At 37.9% G+C, this 22,755-nt stretch overlaps 1 long non-coding RNA gene across 5 annotated transcripts in view; it reads left to right on the top strand.

Moving 5' to 3' along the window:
- LOC147648183 (uncharacterized) overlaps window positions 1-6,164 on the top strand; it is a 55,381-nt gene extending 49,217 nt beyond the window's left edge. For 2 of the 5 annotated variants that reach the window (XR_015280732.1, XR_015280730.1), the window contains one exon: window positions 6,086-6,164. This is a non-coding gene — a long non-coding RNA (uncharacterized LOC147648183). Of the gene's footprint in view, window positions 1-369; window positions 2,832-6,085 lie in introns of those variants that run through there. The other 3 variants (XR_015280733.1, XR_015280731.1, XR_015280734.1) reach the window with 2 other exon arrangements.
- Window positions 6,165-22,755: the final 16,591 nt, after the last annotated feature.

The following is a 22,755-nucleotide window of genomic DNA, read 5'->3' as shown; positions in this document are numbered from 1 at the left end:
GAGCTCCATCCAACCTGGCTTTGCACACTTTTATGTTTAGGGCATTCACAGCTTCTCTGGGCAGCCTGTGCCAGTGCCTCACTACAGCCACAGTAAAGAATTTTTCTAATAGGTAATCTAAATCTTTCCTCTTTTAGTTTAAAACTGTCATTCCTTTTCATATCAGTACAGGCAGCAGTAAAACATTTTTCTTATAACCTCTCTTTATATATTTAAAGCTGTGTCTGCTTGGACCCCTCTCTTTCCCAGGCTGAACAACCCAAGCTCTCTCTGACTATCTTCCTAGCAGAAGTGATCCATCCCACTGAGCTCCTGCATGGCCCTCCTCTGGACCTCCTACAACAGATTCATATCTTTCTTGTGTTACAGATACCAGAGCTGGATGTAGCACTCCAGGTGGAATCTCGTGAGAGTAGTGGAGGTGCAGACTCCCCTCCCTCCACCTGCTGCCCACAGTTCTTTTGATGCTGCCCAGGACACAGCTGGCTTTCCATACTGACATCACACATTCCCAGTTCATGTGAAGTTTGTATGCATTGTGCTCCCAAGTCCTTCTCCTCGAGGTTGTTCTCAACAGGTATTGACAGAGGTTTGCTCCTCTCCAGGTGTAGGACCTGGGCTCACACTGGCTTACTCTTCAAGCCTGTTAAGCTCCCTCTAGTTGTCATCCCTTCCCTCAAGAGTATCAACTCTGTCACTCATGTCTGCCTCATCTGTAAATACTTTTACAGGAAAAGTTATTATCTATAACTTGCATCCTTAGCCATGCATGTAGTAACCATAAAAAGTGTGTTGAAATATGTACTTTATAATAGCACATAGTTGTCATATTAAAAACAAATTTGAAACTAGTAGATAAAATAGATAAGTTACTGGCCTGGTTAAAACGGCCACAAAAATTCACAGCCACTTACTACTATCAGAGTTAGACTAAATTGTACATAACAAGGCTGGGATAAAGAAGTAGGTCAAAAAAAGGTCAAAAAAAGTTGTCTCAAAATGAAATTTCCCCAAAACACTGAGCATAAAGCCACTCTTCTGACCAATTATTAAAGCAATTATCCAGCTCTTGAGTATTACTTCATATTATTCAGTCTTACATAGTATATCATAATTCGTAATATCACAAACAACAACTACAACACTACTATTTCTACTACTAATATTCATAATATATAGCACCCAGATTTCAAATAGCATACAGCCAAATAACCATAGTGAGGTAAACAGGACAGCAAAGAGCATTATTTTCAGAGAAACACTGTGACAACTAGGAAAGCCTTTAGAATTCCATAGGTGAGGTGAATTTATCCCATCTCCTCAGGCATAAAATTGCATCCTGTCTTTACTTACTGAAACATGAAGTAACTTTGATACCATCAAGGAAGGTCAAAACAAAGTGATTCAAACACTGACAGGTCCTTTTGTAATTGTAAACAGAAAATGAGATGATTTTCTACTGAAATACTTCTGGAATCAGTTATTATCCAAAATTTATTTAACAATAATGAAACAAAACTGAAATTTTATTCACAAAAATTATCAAATTCTGATTTTTTTGTTGGTTTTCAATTAGAGTGATATGATCACATTCAATAAACAGGGTCAAGGACAAATTTACTGTTCATAATCAAGTATTATTTACACTAAAGATAGTTTTAAAATGGCTCAATGAGCAGAATTTAATGTTATATGAACTTAGCTCAAAAATAGAGAATAAACTTTCTCCAGAATTGAATAGACTGACTGGAAAAAAATAATCTTTTTTTCCTATTTTTCCTAATTTTAAAAATAACATACTTTCAGGTTGTTTTTTTTTTTTTTTGCTTTCTTCTTCACTACTTATTTTGTTTCATGTTTTTTAGGGGGTTGGTTGGCTTGTTGGTTCATTAGTTGATGGGCTGGTTGTTTTGAACAGCAATTAGTACAGGAAGTTCTTATTGTTTGTGTTAATTAGAAGCTTATAAAAACTTATCATAATTATCACTTCTGGGGACTTTTTCCTAACAAGAAACTCTTTTTCCTGAAGCAGAGTTCAGATATTCTTTTCTAGCAATGGGGAACAAAGAGACATGGACCCCCTTCACTTTATTGTAGAAACCACCTCCCTTTTATACCATTAATCTCAACCAGACAAAAGCAAAGCTTAACAAAAGAAGGGCACCCACTGTCTGGCTCAGCTGCAGTGCTGCTTTCCACGAGCCATAGCTATCTCACACCTCCCCGCAGACTTCCATCAGTCCCTCCTGCAGCTGTGCCTTGCCACAGGGCCTTCTGGTGACCATAAGCCTTAGCAACTCCAACAATTACAACCCCATATCCACATTCTTCCATACTGGCTAATAAATAAGGTGGTGATGCCAGTTAGGGGTCAGTCTCTTCTCCCAGGCAACCAGAAACAGGAATAAGAGGAGACAGTTGCACCATGGCTGGATATTAGGAAAACTTTCTGCACAAGGAAGAGTGGTGGAACATTGGGATGGGCTGCCAGGGAGGTGGTAGAGACACTGTCTCTGGAGGTGTTAAAGAAAAGACTGGACATAGCACTCAGTACCATGGTCTAGTTGACAAAGTGGTGCTGGATCACAGGTCAGACTCTATGATCTCAAAGTCCTTTCCCAGTCTAGCTGATTCTGTGATTTAAACAGAGAAAGGCCATATAAATCTTTAGAAAAAAAAACAAAGCATCTCCATTGGCCAATCATGACAAGGACAGGCACGGGAATCTGTTTGCTGATCCCCTTCTTGACAAGGACAAAGAGAGAGCTAGCAAAAACAAATTGTTTATGTTTGCTATAAACCATGGAAATACAATCTAATGAAAACTCTCAAACCGTCTTGTGGGGGGATTTTTTGTGCTTGTTTCTTCCTTTGTTTTAAAACACTGTCTAGTAATATATGCTCAGAAAAACCCTGAAATGTGTTTTTCAAATTGCCTAAAAGGTATGAAAGCACATAAGAGCAGAGATGGCTGGGGGCATATGTATAGAAACATATATACATATACATTTATACACACATATATATGCATATATAGACACAGACATATACGTACACACACAATATGCTCCCTAAGTACTTGTGCTAGATAAATGCTAAAAGAACTAAAGAGACACAAACTGTCTAGATGGAATATTGTTTATTGCAGCATATTGAACCCCACACTCCCTTTGGAAGGTGATCACAGGACACAGGCTGAGCTGTGGAAAATATAAGGCAGCAGCATCTGGCTCCTTAAGTATCTCCACGGGCACTTGTAACAACATCTTTGAAGTTGTCTGTGCATCTGTCACATATTTAGTCTGCTTATTGACTGCCCCAGCTGAGCATCATTTTGATTCTTTCAGACATGGAATAATCAGAGAATAAATCCCTGGAAAATCCTTTGCAATATCATTCACATGTCTTCCAAAATTAATAAGAGGACAGGACACTACTTCATTCCTACATCTGTTTTTTTGGTGGGGTTTTTTTAGGGTTTTTTTATTTATTTTTTAAACTGATGTTAGGCCTTTCATCTAAGTACTGCCTCTGCACAGTTGTTTTTTTTGGGGGGATTCCATGTAATATTGGTCACGAGATAAAAATAGCTATCAATCCCTTATCTCAACTGCAAAAGCCAGAGGAATTATTTTTACCACAGACACAAATCATAAAATGCAACATTGTGAGTGTCCTAGTGGACAAACTGCTGCAGAAGATGATTTTTTCCTTTTATTTTTCCCTTGTTATTTTGCTATTAAAAATCTCTTCAGAAGATTAATTCTGATTAAAAAAAAAAAAAAAAAAAAAAGACGAAAGAATAGCTAGATACCAAACACAGAATAGGGAAGAGTTACAATACATTGATATAAAAAAATGAGCATTTTAGGCTATTTGATTTCACAGGAAAAGTCTTAATCAACGATACACTTTTGTCTCACACATACTTCCTTCTAGTTTCATCAAAAAAATTAGCAACAATTGGGTTGGTACAACTGGAGTTCCATTTGCTATCTACATGAGTCAGAATATTTGGGGTTTAGAATTAGCCCAGGACTTAGTTAAGTTATTGACTGACTGGCAAGTTTTACTAAAGCAGTAGGATACAGTAGGAGGCACTTTACCAGAGAATTTCAGATTCTGGGCACAATTGAAAAGTCTTGGTGGAGAAAATATAGCAAATTTTTAGTGAAAAAAAAACAAAGGAAAATGGTTGTCCCTTGATTATAGTTAAAGCTGCCTTCAGCCAGAATTCCATTTGAGTTAGAAATTGATTTCTACAGAAATCACCTCAGAAATAACATGGGAGAAAGCAGAGGGAAATAGAAAGATGTGTTAAGAGAAATAAAGAAAAAAATGTGGAGAGAAAAAAGTTATCTTCTGTGCTCAGTTGACAGGACCTAACAGTATAGAGGGAGATAAAGAAAGTATCCTCATGTTTGCATGCTGAAATCAGGTCTAGCACACTATATTTAAGAAAAAGACACTTCTCCAGAACTTTCTAAAAGTCACTTAATTTGAAAGAATGAAAGAACAGCCTGTTAAACAGGTGTTTAACCCTACTTCTACCCAGACATGTAAACTTTTTGTAATTGTTAGTAAATTTCTGAAAACAATGGATTGAAAATACAAAGTAATTATCCTGATATTAAATACTCACACTTTTTTCAGTTCACTTTTTGTTTTAAACAACACTAAAAAGCCAACTATGTATATGAAAAATACAAACTAAAATGACTTTAAAATTTCAAAACACACAAAATGCTCAAAAATAATTCACAATTCAACATGAATGCTGCAATAATTACAAAGGTTTTAGTATGAAGAACAAGATTTTTTTTTGTCTGTTAATTTGCACATATTAAAAAAAAAGGGTCTTTTCACTTACAGATTTTGTCTCAAATTAAGGGGATTGAAATTATTGTCATCCTAAGGAGATATGGAAAGAAGGGTGTAGTTTGGGATAACTGAGGTTGGAGGGAACTTGAGTGACTCTCAAGTCTAACCTCTTGCTCAAAGCAGGACCACTTATGAGATGAAAGCAGGTCATTTAGAGCTTTTTCCAGTCAGCACCTGAGAACTTCCAAGGATAGAGACTTTACAGCCTCTCTGGAGAGTGTCTTCCAGTACCTCAGTGCACTCACATTGAAATTTTCTCCTGTCCTCCTTTCATGCACCGCTATAAAGAGCTTCACTTGTTTTCTTTTTTATTACACTTGTAGTTATTGAAAGACTGCAGTTAGGTGGCCCCAAGGCTGCTTCTTTTCTAGGTTCAACAGATTTCATTCCCTCACGTTCTCCTGCCACAGCAAGTGATCCAGTGGCTCTCTGATCAGTGTCTTGCTCATATGGCAGATCCCCAGCTAGTCTGTGTCACAACATGATCTAACAGGTCTGTGGTGAAGGGAGAAAACCCCTGTTCTTGACTGGCTGGGCTCTCCTCAGCATAACTCTTTTCAACAATGTGTTGCTAACTTCCTTTGTAAACAAAGGACAGTCCTGGGTGCCTGACAAGGTCCCTGGAAAACCTTGCATTGCAGCTGCTTCACAAACAATTATGTGCAGCCTGTAAAACTGTAGGCACTAGTAATGCAGAGCTGTACTATATACATATGAAAAGCAATACATGCTATCAAAGCAAAAACATCCAACTGATTTCACCAGTGTGAAATCTGAGTAACCAGGTTTCATGTGCTGTGCTCCATATACTTTGAAACACTGACAAATTTGCAAATCTGGTCTCTGGTTCTATACAGGCTAATGTATATTATATGTATGCTTTGATTAACTTGTTGTTTATCCATCATATATAATAACAAAGCAAAGGATACATGACATATTTACTTTCAGCTTTAATTGAAAATGAGATAACAATACAAATGCTCTGACACTGCTTTTGTATTTTAACCTTGTCGATTTGAAAATCATTTAACAGTTGCTTTTAATCACCATTAACATCCCACCTTGAACACACTGCATCTTGTACTGTACTGAAAAGCAAAGCCTCATTATAGACAGCTGTACTCTATGGTGCTACTTTGTATGTAAATAAAACTGACAGAATAAAGGAAGACAGAGAATGTGTAATTCATTTGTCTTTCAGGACCTCTACAGTGAAGACACAGAGCCTATTACTGAATCTTATTTAAATAACATGGAAAAATTTAATAGCTAGTGTCATGCTCAGCAGAAAAGATAAATGTTGACTACACATATCATCATATATGATGAGAACACAGCTGACCTGATACATCCAGGAGTTACAGCACAACCCTATAGAGGGAAAGGAACACCATTCAGCAAGTGGAATAGCTGCACAATCACAGTGAGTGCCCAAGGTGAGAAATGCTCTCAAGAGATCCCCCATTCCAAAGCTTGGTACAGCAGCTTCCAGTGTTGCTCTGGAAGGAATTGCATTTGAAAATAAAGATACTTGGTCCTAAACCAAACCAACTGCTGACACGTATTTATATTCAGACAAAATGTTTCCTTTTTCTGCCTCTTCCTCTTTTTTATTGTCTGTTTAGATTAAAGTTCATAGCATCTACCCAGAGAGGTTGTTTATTCCTTATGGAATAAGGAATAAGTACCTTAAGTAAAAGTAACCTTCTGCTCCTGAAACAACATTTTCTAGCAGACGTTCTGTGGTATTTCTGTGTCAACAGATGTAATTTTCCTCTATCAAAAGTTAATTGGCTTGTATATGTTAAAAAGCCCACAAATGCTAAGCTCTAAAAAAAATAAAATAAAAAAAAAAATATTCTCTTATATTTCAAGAAAATGAAACAATATTTTCAGGGCAAATTTGTCCGCAAATGTACCTAGACTCGATTCAGAAATGGAAGTGTCCCATGAAGAAACACTATAGAAGATGGGCAGGGGCTCAGCTGTTTCTCAAATAGTTATAGGATTTATTTTGGAAGGAAAAAAATTGTTCTCTATAACCCTTTGCTGTATACACTTTACAAAGTAAGCAGCACACACACCTAGATCTGGAAAAGCCTTTTCCACTCTCTGCAGCTATCTGCTGTAAAATTTTGTCAAGAGAATTTGCCCACTGATTAAATATCTACAAGATCCTGAAGTGGTTGGTGGTGAAAGTGTCTTCAGGAAATAATCCATTCCAATGCCTCTTCTCAAAGCTGAGTTAAAGCAGGTTACCCAGCACTGTTTCTTTTAGGTTTTTAATATCTCTGAGCATAATTACTCCTAGATCTTTCTGAGAAAACTGTCCAACTTTTTAGCCATTCTGCAGTACAAAACTATCTTCTTAGGTTTAAATGGAATTTCTTGTATTTCAGTGTGTGTGTAGTCAAGAATCAGAGGTTCAATTTCCAATTGTGTCAGATTCTCTCTGTAAATCACTTTCTGAGACAGGCTTCTGTGAAACAGGAAAAGTAGTATCTAGTCACTCAGACTTGTGTCACAGGATATTTCTATTAGATTTTAAAGTACTTATTAATCTCTGAAAGCTTAGCTGAAATAAAGAGTTTTAGCAAGACGAAAAAAAAGTTATGACAGTCTTTGTTTCCAGGAAATGACATTTCAAAGATGGTCTGAACAGAGATTCACAACACTTGTATTAAAAAAGAGAAAAAACATTCCCCAAAAAACCCTAACTTCTTGCTCTCCAGTAGATATTTAACTGGGTTATTCAGAAGTCTAACTCAAATGACATTTTCAGAAATAGAAAAAAAATGACCAGGATTTTTTTGCTGCTTCATTCACTAACAAAAATCTTTAGGATGAAAAATGTTTGATGTTATGTAAATGGCACAAACACCATACAAGTTTACTATGGTATCTAAAATATTATTATTACTATCTAATCTCTATTTCTAGAATGCACATTTTAAGACATTAAAGACATTTTAAGACATTTTTTAGATTCATCTGCATAAGGCAATGTGCTTATATGTGCAATTGATATACATATACATTAGAGTTGCACTAACTACTTGCAGGGAAAGGTAACCTACCCTCCTCTGTTACCCTTCTCTGATGACCACTCTCTCCAGACTTTGAATTATTAGTATAATGGTATCAAGGCTATGCTGGAAGTTATTACATAATTCAAGAACAGCTGAAGTGGGTTAGTCCCACTCCATCATCACTCCCTGGCCTGTGCCCTGACTCAGGGAGTGATTAACTCCCTACAAAAGCAGGAGAGTCAAGAGATACAACCCTGAAAATTTTTAATTCCGACCTCAAGTTGTATACCAACAGAAAAATAAAGGCATTAGTTGTTGCTTTTTTCCCATGTTGGCCAGCTCAGGTCCAAGTGACCTGCAATCCATCTGGGGTGGCACATCAAGGTAGAACAGTAAAGGAAAATCAACCTTCTTCATACACAGAAAAAAATGGTCAGTGCTACACTCTAATTTTCAATTTGAATTAAAAGCATTATTTAGTCAAGTTATTATTAGTCAGTTATTATGGCACAGAAACTCATGTCTAAAACTAAGTTGGAACTTATACTTCTGGACCATTTTCAAGCTTTTCACATTGGCTTTCTATTAATTTTAACTCGTGAGTCACATATACTTGCAGAGGAACCAGCTTTTGCTTGTGGGAACAGGAGAAATGGATCCATTGAGGAATACAGGCAACACTAGTTTGTATGTGAAGAATAGCATGATGTAAACTACAGATTACTACTACAATCATAAGAAATTCTCTATTTTATGCACCAAATAAGATTTTAATTAAAGTCCTTAATTAACTAGATCTATATACCTCAAGTGACAAAGCTTCTGTGAATAGATTCAAGGTGAAATTATGACAGTTCTGCTGATGAAACAGTAAAATTCTGATGTAATGCACATGGAAAGACAAGCTTCTCATGTGAAAAATGCTAAAAATATGAGGTGAAACCACAAAATTGTGAGGTATTTTAAAAAAAATGTAGAAAGGTTATGGTTCTTCCTTCAGTTGCACAAGGTTATGGTTCTTCCTTCAGTTGCACAAGCAAAAAAACTGACTGACACAGTTATATCATCCCTGGGAATTATGTTATTTTCTGTATTTCCAGAATAACCATCATATTGTTTCCATCCTTGATTCTGTTGCCTTTTCCTCAAATGGGGATGTCTTAGTCTGAGCACCCTCTTTACAATCAATGGCCAAGTAAAATATTTAGGATTTGATATTTGCTGGATGTTATTGCACATAAGAAGCTAGAAGGACAGATTCTTAAGTTGTGGAGACATTATAAAGGGCTTTTGTAATCTTAGTACAAATCAAATTCAAAACATGAATAGATCCTTCCTGTGCTATGTAATTACATTACAGGCATTTAATTGAAACTTAATAGAAATGAAACTTTGCCTAGCATAGACATGTTCTGATGGTAGAAACTCAGCGGGAGGGCACTAGCTTATTAAAAATGTTCTTCATCTGTCTAACACTTCAGGAAATAAATATGTTTTGTTTTGAAGGTCTCTTTATCATGTAAAAGCATCATAGCCACAAAACTAAGACTTTTTTTGGTTAAATATAATAATAAATAAGTTCAATTTTACAAATATGACCCACTGAATTATAAAGTTGAAAACAAAGGTTTGCCTTTGACTGTGTTTGGGTAAAACACCCCCACATACAAGCAGAAAATTTAGTGGTTAGTTAGAGAAGCAACTGCTTTTACTCACATACAAAATACATTGACTGCAAAAATCAACACTTTAGTAGATAATTTGATATATGGCTTAGGGGAAGCAATTTTAAAAATTACAAACTGACTTGAAAACCCCAAGGCACACTTCCCTTCCAGAGAGGACCATAAATAGTTCCTGGAAACAGGATTGTGCAGGAGTGTCCTTTGCACAGGAAAGAGCTTCCAGTAACAAATGTACAGTAACAATTTCTGATGAGCAATAAAAAAATACTCAGCAAGGTTTTGAAAACACTGCTAAGCCAGCAAAACTCTGTTGCGCCCTAAAATCCAAGTTAGAATGTATTCCATTTTAATTGTGATACTATTCTCTTGAATATCTTTATATCTGCAAAAGAGCTCAAGTTAAAGAATTACCTAAAGTATTTCCATATGCCACATCAGCATTTATCCAGAGATGTAACTATCCAAAAAAAAGAACCTTCTTAAACCATTTAGTCTGTTCATATTAAGCAAAAATTACCTGTCTCAAGGAAACTGCAGATCTGAATTCATGCATTGCATGCAACTGGAGAAAGACTGACTTAATTTCTGTGAGTTGTCAGGAAGGAGTTAAACACAGAACTCAATTTTAGAGCAAAATATCACAAAGTTGCTGATGTAGGAACTCTCTCCTAAGGAGGCAACATATAAACTGCACCATTTACTTGCCAATTAATCCAAGGAGCTAACATTAACATTAGTTCCAGTAAGAGATGCTTGCCTGCCCACTTTCCAGGTGGTAAAAGCTAGGTTTGCAGTCGCCAAACTCCACATCAGAGGAAATAAATGGCAGGAAAAATTAAAAAAAAATAATTATCAGGAAATTTTCATATTGTTTTCTTCTGTAATGGATTTACATGGCCAAGCTTTGGTAGCAGGGGTGCTATAGGGGTGGCTTCTGTGAGAAGCTGATAGAAGCTTCCTCCATGTCTGGTAGATCCAATCTACCAAGATTGGATCTGGTATTTTGGATTTGGATCCATCGGACATGGAGGAAGCTTCTATCCAAAGGTGGATGTGCTGCTACCCAAGACTGGGCTGAGAAGAAGTGGTAATAATGCCCCTGTTAGAACAGATTTAGGAAGAAACAGAAAAAAAAAGTTTTTGCACAGAAGTAACAGGCCAGAAAAGAGTGGGGGGTGAGAATGTGTGAGAGGAACAATTCTGCAGACACCAGAGTCAGTGGAGAAGAAGAGGGAGGAGATGCTCCTGGTGCCAGAGCTGAGATTCTCCTGCAGCCTGTGGTGCAGACCGTGGGGAAGCAGCTTGGAGATCCATGGGCATGCAGAGATCCACGGGCATGCAGAGATCCACCTGCAGCCCATGGATAAGCCCCATATTGGAGCAGGGGGATGGCCTGAGCGGAGGCTGTAGCCCAGTGGAGGACAAGAAGAGAAAAGGTCCTTGGAGATGTTGAAGGACTGCACCCTGTGGACAAGTGACCCATGCTGTCTAGGGAGGACTGTTGATCATGGGATGCACTCAGATAGAAGTTCATGGAGAACTATTTCCCATGAGAGGGACCCCACAGTGGAGTAGGGGAAGCTGCCGAGGAGAAACAACGTGTGATGAACTGACCATGAACCACATTCCCACTTCCCTGTGCTGCTGGGGAAAAAGGTAGAGCTGGGACAGATGGAAGTGGAGAGAAGGTGTTTTGAAGGTTTTATTTTACTTCTCATTATCCTGCTGTGATTTTGTTAGTAATAAATTCAATCAATTTCTCTAATTCTAGCCTGTTGCGCCCATGATGGTGCTTAGTGAGTGATCTCTCAGGGTTGTCATCTCAACTCATGAATCCTTCTTTATATTTTCTCTTTCCTGCCCAGTTGTGGAGGAGAGTGATAAAGTGGCTTTGGTGGATACCTGGAATCCACACAGCATCAAACCGCTACATTTTGTAAAGGACACCCAAATGTCGTCCTATCTTATACAATGCAAGACTTAAAAGCTTTTAGCTTCTTGCAGGAAGAGGGACCTAGCCAATGCCTAAAACCATAGATTTGCCCTAACAAAGGAATGATGAGTCACTGCAATACAGCTTGGAGAGAAGACAAACAATAATATAGTTCCCACAAGCAAGATAAATGTTTGCACATTTAAACCTACATTTATGCTTGCTTGCCTGCTTAAGCCTCATAAGAAACACTTTGATATGTAAAAATGAATCATATAGTCTGTTCAGTACTCAAAGCAGCCCACATTCTCCTATCCTGCTTGAAGTGGTTCCAAGTGAAAATTGGATACCTGAGGTTCATGTGGACAGCTCTCAGTAACAGTCAGGAGGTTTTGCTTTTCACTGCTATTCTCAGTGTAAAAGGAGTTCATAAGGAGCTGCTGAGAAGGAACCACAGCCAATGGACTTCATTGTGGTCTAAATGACAGCAGAGACCACAGCAACAGCAACACAATCCTATCTATTTACTTGAAAAGGGACTCTTTACCTCTCTCTCTATTTCTATTGCACGGATATTCTTACTTTTGTTAGTTCTATAATGTGTAGAAAAAGCCATAACTACTTTTAATTATTCCATAAGCTTTGGAATAAGCTACAGCTTCTGACCTTCTTCACTTTTATTCAGACAAAATTTCTTTTCCAAGAAAAAGGGAAGTTTTTCTGAATGTAGAGAATAGGATGGGCAGAAAAAGCTACAGCTGAACTATTTGTTCACGGTGAAATTAACTGTTGACTCAATTTTTTTTTATATCTATCAGCAAATTTATTTTTTTTTCATTCAGTTATTGAGTTATTCTTCCCCTTAATGACCATAATGAATTAGCATATTTGTTTACCATTTTGTGTATTATTATTCTATACACGGTACCCATCTAAATGAAGATGAATAATAGTGCCATTTTCAAGGCCCTGTAGAATTACTGAAACTTTTAACAAACCAAAAGCTATCACACACATTCATTGAAATTAAGTTTCTCTTGGTCTCCCTACACTGCAGCACGTCTAGAAGCCAAGTCAGTTTCTTGATTTCTACAAACAATGGAGAGCAATTTCTCTAGAACAGGTGCTTCCTATATCTGAAGATGTTCTCAGGGTCCCATTCATGGATGAAGTAATGGTAAAAGAAAGTGAATTTTTCTACTTTTCAGCAGAGCTTCCAGGGGACCAAGAACATGCCCTGGAAGCCTAGAGAATTGAAGAACAGGCTAAAAGTATGAAAAAATTACTGTAGTTGAAAGAACTTTATAAAGCAAAACTTGACCATGGTACCCCAAAAAAGCATGATACTTCAGCTAAAGAAAATCTAAAACTTCAACACTTCTTATAAAGTCAATCCCAATAAAGTCTACCTTAAAAATGCTTCAAATAAGACAAAGTATCATGGAATTACGGCAAGTCTCGTTAGTCTCTATGCAAGTCAATTATACACACAAGTATTTTAAGCACAAAAAAAATTCATTTGTATCAGGAGAATCATACTCATCTTTTGGTACTGTGTCATCTCTTGCAGTATTTATATCTGTACTCTATATCTAAAACAAAAAGTGAAAATTCAGCAGTTTTTCTATTTTTCCTTTCCATATTTTTATGTATATGTAGTTATTACAATGAAAACCATCTTTGCTTTTATTGCTATGGCTGCATGTCATCCATTAGCAAACAAGTTTCACTGCATAACCATATTTATCTATTTTAGATGTTATACTGCATCCTGCCTTCCAAATTACACAATAACCATGTTAAACAGCTTAGCTTTATTTCTTTTTTAAGAATAGGATCATCCGTAAAAATGACAAACAGTAATCATCTTACATTTAAGATGAGTCAAACAGACATTCTCCTTCAGCTGAACTTTTTGATGAAATCTTTGAAATTGATAGATTAGAAGTGATTCATAGCTGTCAGAATTGTATAGTTTGCTGAACAAAATAAGAATAAAAACTTTGCAGATAACTGTCTGTGGGCTTACATGGCAGGTTATCTTCCTATACCCACTGCCAGTTAAATTAATAATGTCATAATCTATCTTCTCTGTCAGGTGTAAATGACTTTATCATGTCAAAAACTAGTTTGCTGTAATGTCTCACCTATGTATAAGACCATATATTGATTTCACACTTGGAACAGAATAGCACATACATGAACCCCATATTTTGTTGTAGGATGGAATGACAAATAAACAAAATTTTTACTAAATAAGTAAAGCAAATACTTTTTAAATACTATTTAATAAATAAGCAAAAACTACTCTTGTGAAAAGGTAGTAAAAATGGAAGGCCTTGGCCTTCAAGGTATCCAATGCTTTTAAAACCAAAACTTCTACCAGTAATGATCCTATGTTGTTATTTCAGATGTGTGAAGTTGTGGTACAACTGACATTCCTTATAGAAATGAGTGTTTATTACTCTGTACCTTATCTATACAAAGGCAATCAATGAAAAGGAATTGATCCCCAAGAGCCAAAGAGACAGAGAGCTTCCACAAAATTTAAATCACCAACATAACTATTTATAGAATCATAGAATATATCCTGAGTTGGAATGGACTCAAAAGGATCATAGAGTCCCACTCCTGGTTTTGCACAGGACAGCCCCAAAAGTTACACCATGTGCCTGAGAGTATTCTCTTGCTTCTTGAACTCTGTCAGGCTTGGTGCTGTGATCAACCTAAAACTGCCCTGACACAACTTCATTCCCTTGGGTGCTGTCACAGGACACCACAGAGCAGAGATCAGTGCCTGCCCCTCCTCTTCCCCTCACAAGGAGACTGTAGACTGTGATGAGGTCTTGTCTCAGTCTCCTCCAGGCTGAACAGATCAAGTGACCTTTTGCTCCTCATACAGCTTCCCCTCCAGAGCTTTCACCATTCTGATAGCCTTCCTTTGGACAGTCTCTAATAGCTTGATATTGTGGCACCCAAAGCTGCCCCTCACACTTGAGCTGAGGCTGCCCCAGAGCAGAGCAGAGCAGAGCAGAGCAGAGCAGAGCAGAGCAGAGCAGGACAATCCCCTCCCTTGCCCGGCTGGAGATGCTGGCCCTGATGCCCCCCAGGACACGCTTGGCCCTCCTGGCTGCCAGGGCACTGCTGGCTCCTGTTCAACTTGTCACTGACCAGGACCCCCAGGTCCCTTTGCACAGCACTGCTCTGCAGCCTCTTGTTCCATAGTCTGTCTGTACACCCAGAGTTTCCCTACCCAGTACTTTCTCTTGCTGAACTAATGTAATTCATGACTGCCCAGCCTTCTACTTTGTTGAGGTTTCTCTGCAAGGTCTTTCTGCCTTAGAGGAAAATCAACAGCTCCTTGTGGTTTATTATTGCAGGCAAACATATCTTTGAGTATAAACCCCCATCATTTATGAAGACACTGAAAAGCACAGGGCTAGGATGGAACCCTGGGGAACCCCCACTGGTGACAGGTCACCAGTCTGATGTCACCCCATTCACTGTCACGCTTTGTTCCTGACCCATGAGCTGGTTGCTCACCCACCCCATGATGTATTTACCCAGCTCTGTGCTGGACATTTTATCCAGAAGGATACTGGGAGAGACAGCATCAAAAGCTTTGCTGAAATCCAAAAAGATTACACCATCTTCCCTTGATCAGCTAGGCGGGTTACCATGTCATAAGAGGAAATCAGGTTTGTTAAACAGGACTTTCCTCCCATGAGTTAGTGCTGACTGTGACTGATGAGTGCATTGTCTTTCAGATGGTTTTTAATACCTCCCAGGATTTCCTTCCCCATAACTTTACCAGGCATTAAAGTGGGACTGACAGCCCCATCGTTTCTAGGGACCTTTTTCTTCCCCTTCTTGAAAACTGGGAGAACATTCACCAGCTTTCAGTCAGCTGGGACATCTCCAGATTCTGAAGACTTCGAAAGTCATTGAGTGAGGCATCACATTGACACCAGCCAATTCATTGAGTATTCTCAGCTGTATCCCATCAGGCTCCATAAACTTATAGGGATCCAACTGAAGCAGCAGATCCCACACAAGCTCAGGGTTAACTAGGGGTTGATCATTCTCACAGCCATGGTCCTCCAGCTCAGAGTGCTGGGACACTGCTGGTTCATCATCTGTGCTGAAGATAGAGGCAAAGAAAGCATTGAACACCTCTGCCTTGTCCATGTTCCTGTGGGTGAGGTGACCATCCTCATCCTATAATGGGCTGATGCTATTTCTGCAACATCCTTTGCTATTAAAATATTTTTTAAAATGCTTTTTATTGTCACCCATAGTACTTTCCAGCTCCCAGCTTTGGTCCCACAAATTCTCTCCCGACGGTGACAGCAGCATCTTTATTGCTCCAATGTCAACTGACCTTGCTTCTATTGGGCTCACACTATCCTTTCTGGCCTCAGCAGCAGCAGAAGACCCCTGCTCAGCCAAGCTGACCTTCTGCCTACTCTGCTTGCCTTTGGACCTTTAGGAATTGCCCTTGAGAAGTGGTTTTTAAAAAGTGACCTGCAAGGATGGACCCCAGCAACGTCAATAGAATTTTCCCAGGGCGCTTTACTCACTAGTTCTCTGAGCAGTCTGAAGTCTGCTCTCTTCATGTCCAGGGCTGAACTTTTGCTGACACTTTTCCTACTGTCAACACAGATTTTAAACTCAATTGATTCATGGTGGCTATGCACAAGATGGCTGAAAATCACTAAGTGCAAGACTCTCTCAGTAAACAAACAGGAAAACGAGGAGGTCCTCTTTCCTAGTTGGCTTACTGAGGGAGAATACCACAAAGTTATTATCCAGGTGTTTTAGGAACCTTCTGTGCTTGTTTGTGTCAGCTGTATGATATTCCCAGTAATTTTATAGCAAGCTGGACATTCATAATGATGCTTCTTTGCACATATATATATATATTTATCTATTTTTATATGGTTTTATATGCATTTATATACTTTACAGGTGTATGTCTGTGTAAATATATACACATATATATATAGGTAAGCAGTGGACAGAAGGAAATAAATGCAATAGTTGTTTGAGCTGTCAGTGCCTCACAAGCACTTCTGTCCATACCATGCTTTGTTTCTAAATGATTGTGATCCAAATTAAATTCAAACTTGTGAGTCACCCTGAAAGACACACAAAATCCATCCAGTTCTAGATGCTTTAATATTCCTTCAAAATACATTGAGCATTCATTTGATTTCTAGTGAGATAGAATAAATTATGAGCAAAACACAAGCAAAAAAATTATTTTTGAGGAGTTATTTTCTCTCTCATTTTATGAGTTCATTTGAGACAAAAATTTAAGAGGAATGTCACCATAAGACAAGCTAAGTCAACAAGGTAATTGCTTCAGGAATCATAGTATTCTTGCTCTACCTTAACAAGCTACAAAAGCCCGTGATTAGACATGGGAGTTTAATGTCCATGATGAACTTTCATGCCCTTCAAGAACAGTTTATATGTTTGTAGTGTCTTAGTACAAGCAGGTTTCCCTAAGCCATGCTTTTATTAGAATGGCCCAAATCTCTGTCTTGGGACATTATGAATCACTGCAGGAGGAGTTTTAATACTCCCATAAGACTGATTATTTAGAAATTAAAAACTTGCACATATGTTGCAACTAAAATTTCAGCCAACAATACATGTGGACTACTAGTCACATTAAAATACTAGTCTAAATGATGAGATTTGTTTATTTTCATCCATGATAGTGCAGAGCATCTGAGAAGTTCCTGTGGTGGCTATTCTCAATTTCTTAAAATAATTCTAAGCCAAAATTTTAATAGAAAAGATGTGGATTTTCCAAAAATATTTCTGTTTCCAAGAAAATTCACCAGGAAAAACCTTCCTTAGTAAAACCATAAATATAAATATTTTATATATATTCTGTAAGATTCGTCATGTAACCTCTATGAAAAAGTAAAAAAGATATCTCACCTGAACCCTATTTCTCACATGACTCAGAGTCTGTGTTGCATGACACTTGAAGTGAAATTGTTCTAGGATAACATCTCCTTGGACTTACCACTACAGCACACAAAATTCAGAAAGTGTGTCCCTTCTCATGGTGACAGAGTAAGTCCATAGGCTGTAGACGTGCTGTGTCAACCACTTCTATCCCAAAGTAATTATCTGACCTCCTCTACACTCTGGCAAAAAGAAGGCACCAGAAGGATTTCACCAAGCTCCCATGGATGCACCACAGAATCTCAATGGTTTCTTTCCAATAGTATGCACTTGGATTGCAGGCAGACTACCTACTCTGAAAAGAAAAAAGTACTGTTTTGCTGTTTGTTTGTTTACATAACCAAATAGCATGCCTGTTTCCATCCTGGTTGGTTAAACTGGGTACAATTGCATAGAGCACAGAATTCATCCATTTCTCTGCATGCCTGTCAGATGTGCCCATGGGGCTAAGGCTGACTTTATCATTCTTCTGCCATTCCTACATTAGATGTATGGCTAATTTGCATCAGAAAAGAGCATTAATGAAATGAAGCTATGTTTTCTTTTCGGATGCTTTATGTATGTATATACTGCTACAGAAAGAAAGTTTGTTGGGGGTTAGGTTTCTTCAAGAAATTTTATTTCCCATTTATCTGTTTTCCCATGGAAATGGCAAATAGATGTGGATTAAGAGAAAATGCCTTGGCATACTGTTGGGGCAGTATGGGGATGAGGTGGTAAGTGGTGTGATTTTGGAAGTTTCTTAGCTGGAGGTGTTTTGGTCTCTGTCCAGCTTGGAGAGACGATGGCTGTGGTGTTTGGTGCTGGGCTTCTGCTCCCCAGGGGTTTGGTGCTGCTGAGAAGCTTCCCCTGACTGCCTGTTGGTGAGGCTGCTGCTGGCAGTGAACTGTCCATGGACTGCTACTCCCTCTGCAGCCTGCCCTCGCCAGGAGAGATCCTCACCATCTGCCTGGGTGTTTCCAAGGGAAAAGACCGGCCCCCACCTCCTCTCTCTCTCTGTCTCGCTCTGGAGAGAGCGGCTCCCAGCTGCTGGTGGACTGGGACCTCGCTGGGGCTGCCATCATCAGGGTACCACACACGTGAGACAGCAGGGAAACCAAGTACCCTCCCTTTCCCCTACCTTCTCTCTCTTCCCCAGGCTGCCATTAACCGCTGCAGGGCTCAGAGCTTGCACTGGAACACATCCTGAAGCCCTGGGGGAGTCACTGCAGCTATGGCCCTGCCAGGAGCCATCAGCATCCCCTGCCTCTTATGGTGGTAGCTGCACCGCAACGGGAAAGTGCTTGACAGGTGGGAAAGGGCTGATATTGCTGTGGTTTGTTATTTTTTTTAATTGTTGCTATTGTTTGTCTGTCTTTATGTATATTTATATATATTTTTTACACACACACACACACATATATATATGTATATACATATACATATATATGTATTCTAGTAAGGAATTATTTTTTCCCATATATTTGCCTGAAAGCCCTGTAATTTCAAAGGTAAAATAATTTGGAGGGAGAGGGTGTCAACTTTTCCAATATAGGAAGTTTCCAACCTTCCTTGGCCAACACCTCTCTTTTAAACCAGGGCAAAGGGTCAGGATGTTTTCTAGCTTGAACAGAGAATAATAAATGTGTTAAGAAAGAACTGTCTTTGAGAGCAACGTTTGACAACGTGTTGATTGCATACTGTTAGCATTCCTATTCTCAAAAAATTCTAGTAAACGCTTCCACAGTATAAATCCGACCAAGATCACTATATATCTTATATCATTGTTTCAGTATCCATTTTACCTCACTGTGTACAGTCTCTTTCTAATGCCTTTTATTTTTGGGAAAAAGGGATGCTGTAAAAGCTTATGATACCTAGGAATTTGTGGAGTTTAACTAGTAAAGTACCTGAAACACCTGATAGTTTGTATGTGCCAAATGAAGACAGGGTTTAAAGGCTAAACCTGATTCACACTGGTATGAAGTGAATGGGTGCAAGAACTAAAGTCAGTGCAGTAAAACAGAAACAGAGGAACTCAGGAGTGCAGTTGTTGCAAAGGACAGCAGAAGAGAGACAGTCACCACCTATAAAAAAGAATGTTTAGCTCCAACCAAACAGAAAGATAAGAAGCTCTCAACAACCTCTCCATTCTGAATAGCCTCTACAAAGTATGAACTTCCCATTTCTGCAGCCCATTGAGGTCATAAGATGGCTAGGTAGAAAAGTCCTGGATATAGTGAAGAGTTACTTTTATGGAAAAATATTTTTTTCCCTTTATTTTCTTTGTTCAGTCAATCTATTTCAATCTGAATATTGACCACACCTTTTAAATTATTCATATTTTCTCACTGCTTCCATGTAACCATGGAAGTTACATGTTCAGATAGAAATGCCATAGGAACACAAATATTGTATTTTACAGATTTTAAGCAATGTCAGTTTCTAAGAATATTTATTGGCTATACTTTAATATTACTTCAAAATCACCAGTAAAAAATTTCAAATGACAGTCAGTGAGTCAAATATCCAGTAGTTTACATGATAAAATCCAAAATGGTCATCTCAATTTAGCACTGCCCTCTAGAGGTGATATATCTTTTTGGAAAACTAAGTCATATTACAGAGGATATTGAAATTATTCAATTAAGTTTAATTTGTTGAAAATCAATCCTGCCCAATTTATGCATACATTCAGATGTAACTTTTAAGTTAAAAGAACCCAAACAAACAGCAAATAGGTATTGAAGCCTAAAATGTGACTTAGAAAAATATAATGTTGCTTATGAAAAAATTACTTTCAATCAAACAATCTAAAAAGTAATATTGAATTAATAAATTTTGTTTCTTTATCTGAACTTGGAGAGTAGTTTGGAAGACTATATTTCCACTTTGAATATAGAAGCCCTGGACCTTTAGCTTTAGCTTTAGCTTTCCCAGCAAATGGGTCCTGAGGGATGGTGGCCTGATATTAAAAGAGAAAAAAGCACAAGTGGGAGGTGAAATAATGAGGAAATCAAATTCTGTGACAGTTTCTCCAGGAATAATGAATGTTCTTTTTGAACCTTAAAACCAAGATGTTTTGATTTGTGTTTAAAATGTAGATTATTTATTTATTTATTTATTTATTTATTTATTTTGTTGAGGATAAGGAAATATTATTCAAAGACAAAATAAAATGCCTTCTGTTCTACAAGAGGAGAAGAAGCCAAGCATGTTTGTATTTAGTAAGTTTATTGTTATTAATATAAATTAATATATTTCTAAGGACTACTTAACAACTACTTAAAGAATAGAAAATGCTAGCTGAAAGTAATTGTTGCACAATTTTGTGAAAAATTAAGTTGATTTTACTCCTTTCTCTGTCTTGAACTTCCTGCTTCTTTTCCACAACCAGAAAAGTAAAATTTTTTTTTTTTTTTTTTTATTTTTTTGTTAACAAGTGGCTTGGTTTGGGAAAGGTGTTCTCCAATTTCATGTTCCTACTGACACAATACAAGATGAGTCATTTTCTCACTCCCCCCACTTCCTCCCCCTCCTCCTGCAGCAGGCTTGAGAGGAGAATTGGAGGAAAGGATTATAGTTTGAAACAGGAAAAATTTACTGGAAATAGCAATGAAATAAGAAACGAAGAACAAGAGCGACAATATTCATGAAACGTATACAAGAACAGTGAACAGTTCACGTGTGAAAAAAAACTCACCACATGGGAACCTTCAGTATGTGAACCACCTCTGACTGGAAGAGACTCCCTCCTCCCAGCCTTGGGAATAGCGTGAAGTGCTGCAGGATAATCTCTATATTCCAAGCATGCCCCCTCCTGCCTACTGCAAAACATTATCCCTGTCCTGACTCAAACCAGGAGAGCCAGCATTTTCCAGAGACTTAAAACTGATTGTTGAAGCAATTACGTGAAAGCAAACTTTATCTAAGATAAAGGCTTGATTTGGGATTTTGGGTTTTTTTTCATTTTTCTACAACCCTCTGCCAGTTCAAAGGACACTGTTGTGTGAAAATAACTTGGCCTCTTTCAGACCCTCTGTCCCTCATGGGCTGGATGATTCTTAAGGTCTCTTGCAACCCAAACATTCCATTATTCCCAACATAAACACTAGATTGGGAATATTTTCCAGCAATGTAACAAAACCCCAAACCACACCCCAGCCCCCTTAAAAAAATATCACAAAACCCAAAAAAACAACCCCCCCAAAAAAAATCAAACAAACTCAAACCAAAGCAACTTCAGAACATGTAGCATCATAAAAGAAGAGTTTGAGGATAGTCTGGCTTTGCAGAACCATAGTTGAAGAGTGAAAGACATAAGGAATTAGATTTGCACTTTAAGACAGTACAGCTTTACTGAGACAGCAGTGTGCTAAAAAGTAGATATTAACCCAATGCAACACTAAATTTTTCTTTTCAAAATATGAAACAACCACTGCTCTTGCCTTGTGACAGTCCAATTATCTTTTGGAGCAGGGGTGGTGGTGAAAGTTTCTGTGTGTGAAGGTTGGGTGAAAGGTCCTTAAAAGTTAAGCTAAACTAATTAAACTTGGGTTTTTATAGCTGACCCGCCTCTCATTTTTATTTAACCTAAATTGATCAACCACACACCTATTTCAAGTACTCAAATCCATTCAGAAGTTCGTATTACACTAAATAAATATTTGCCAAGGATCTTCAGTATGTCTAACTTAACATAAAGCATGCTTCTCAATGCCAGGAATATAGAGTTACATATCTACAATTTTTAGGTGTATTTAAGAGTGTACCATTTCCAGGGCACACATGGTCATTTGTGATTGGAAGAGCAGTGTCTCCATTGAAGAAAACCTGATTTTTCATTGAATATGTCATTTCACTTGAGAAATTTCTTCTAATGGAATATTTTAAGCACCTTAAAAAACAGGACTACAGTGAAACTGAGAAAGAATTACAGATGGCCATTATAAATCAAAAAGAGTGATGGACATGTTCTGATACAGACTTTAAAAGGGGCTTTTATTTTCATTTTGAATTTAATTTACTTGGGCATGACAACACTGGGGTTAACTTCATTGGCAACGGTTTCATGAATTAAACAAGAAAAATCCAGTCTTTTACAGTAACCTCACTGTAACATGAAAACCAACAAACAAGGAAACAAACCTTGTAGAGTAAATGATGTTTGTTCCAATGCAGAACCAGTCCAGATTCCAGTATCAGAACAGGCTTAGCCAGCTAAGGTCCTGATAAACACATGGTGCCATTCCTGAAAGCATTA

Source organism: Cyanistes caeruleus, chromosome Z, assembly GCF_971803275.1.
Source record: "Cyanistes caeruleus chromosome Z, bCyaCae1.hap1.1, whole genome shotgun sequence".
NCBI lineage: Eukaryota > Metazoa > Chordata > Aves > Passeriformes > Paridae > Cyanistes > Cyanistes caeruleus.
This window is presented reverse-complemented; position numbering and strand designations above follow the sequence as displayed.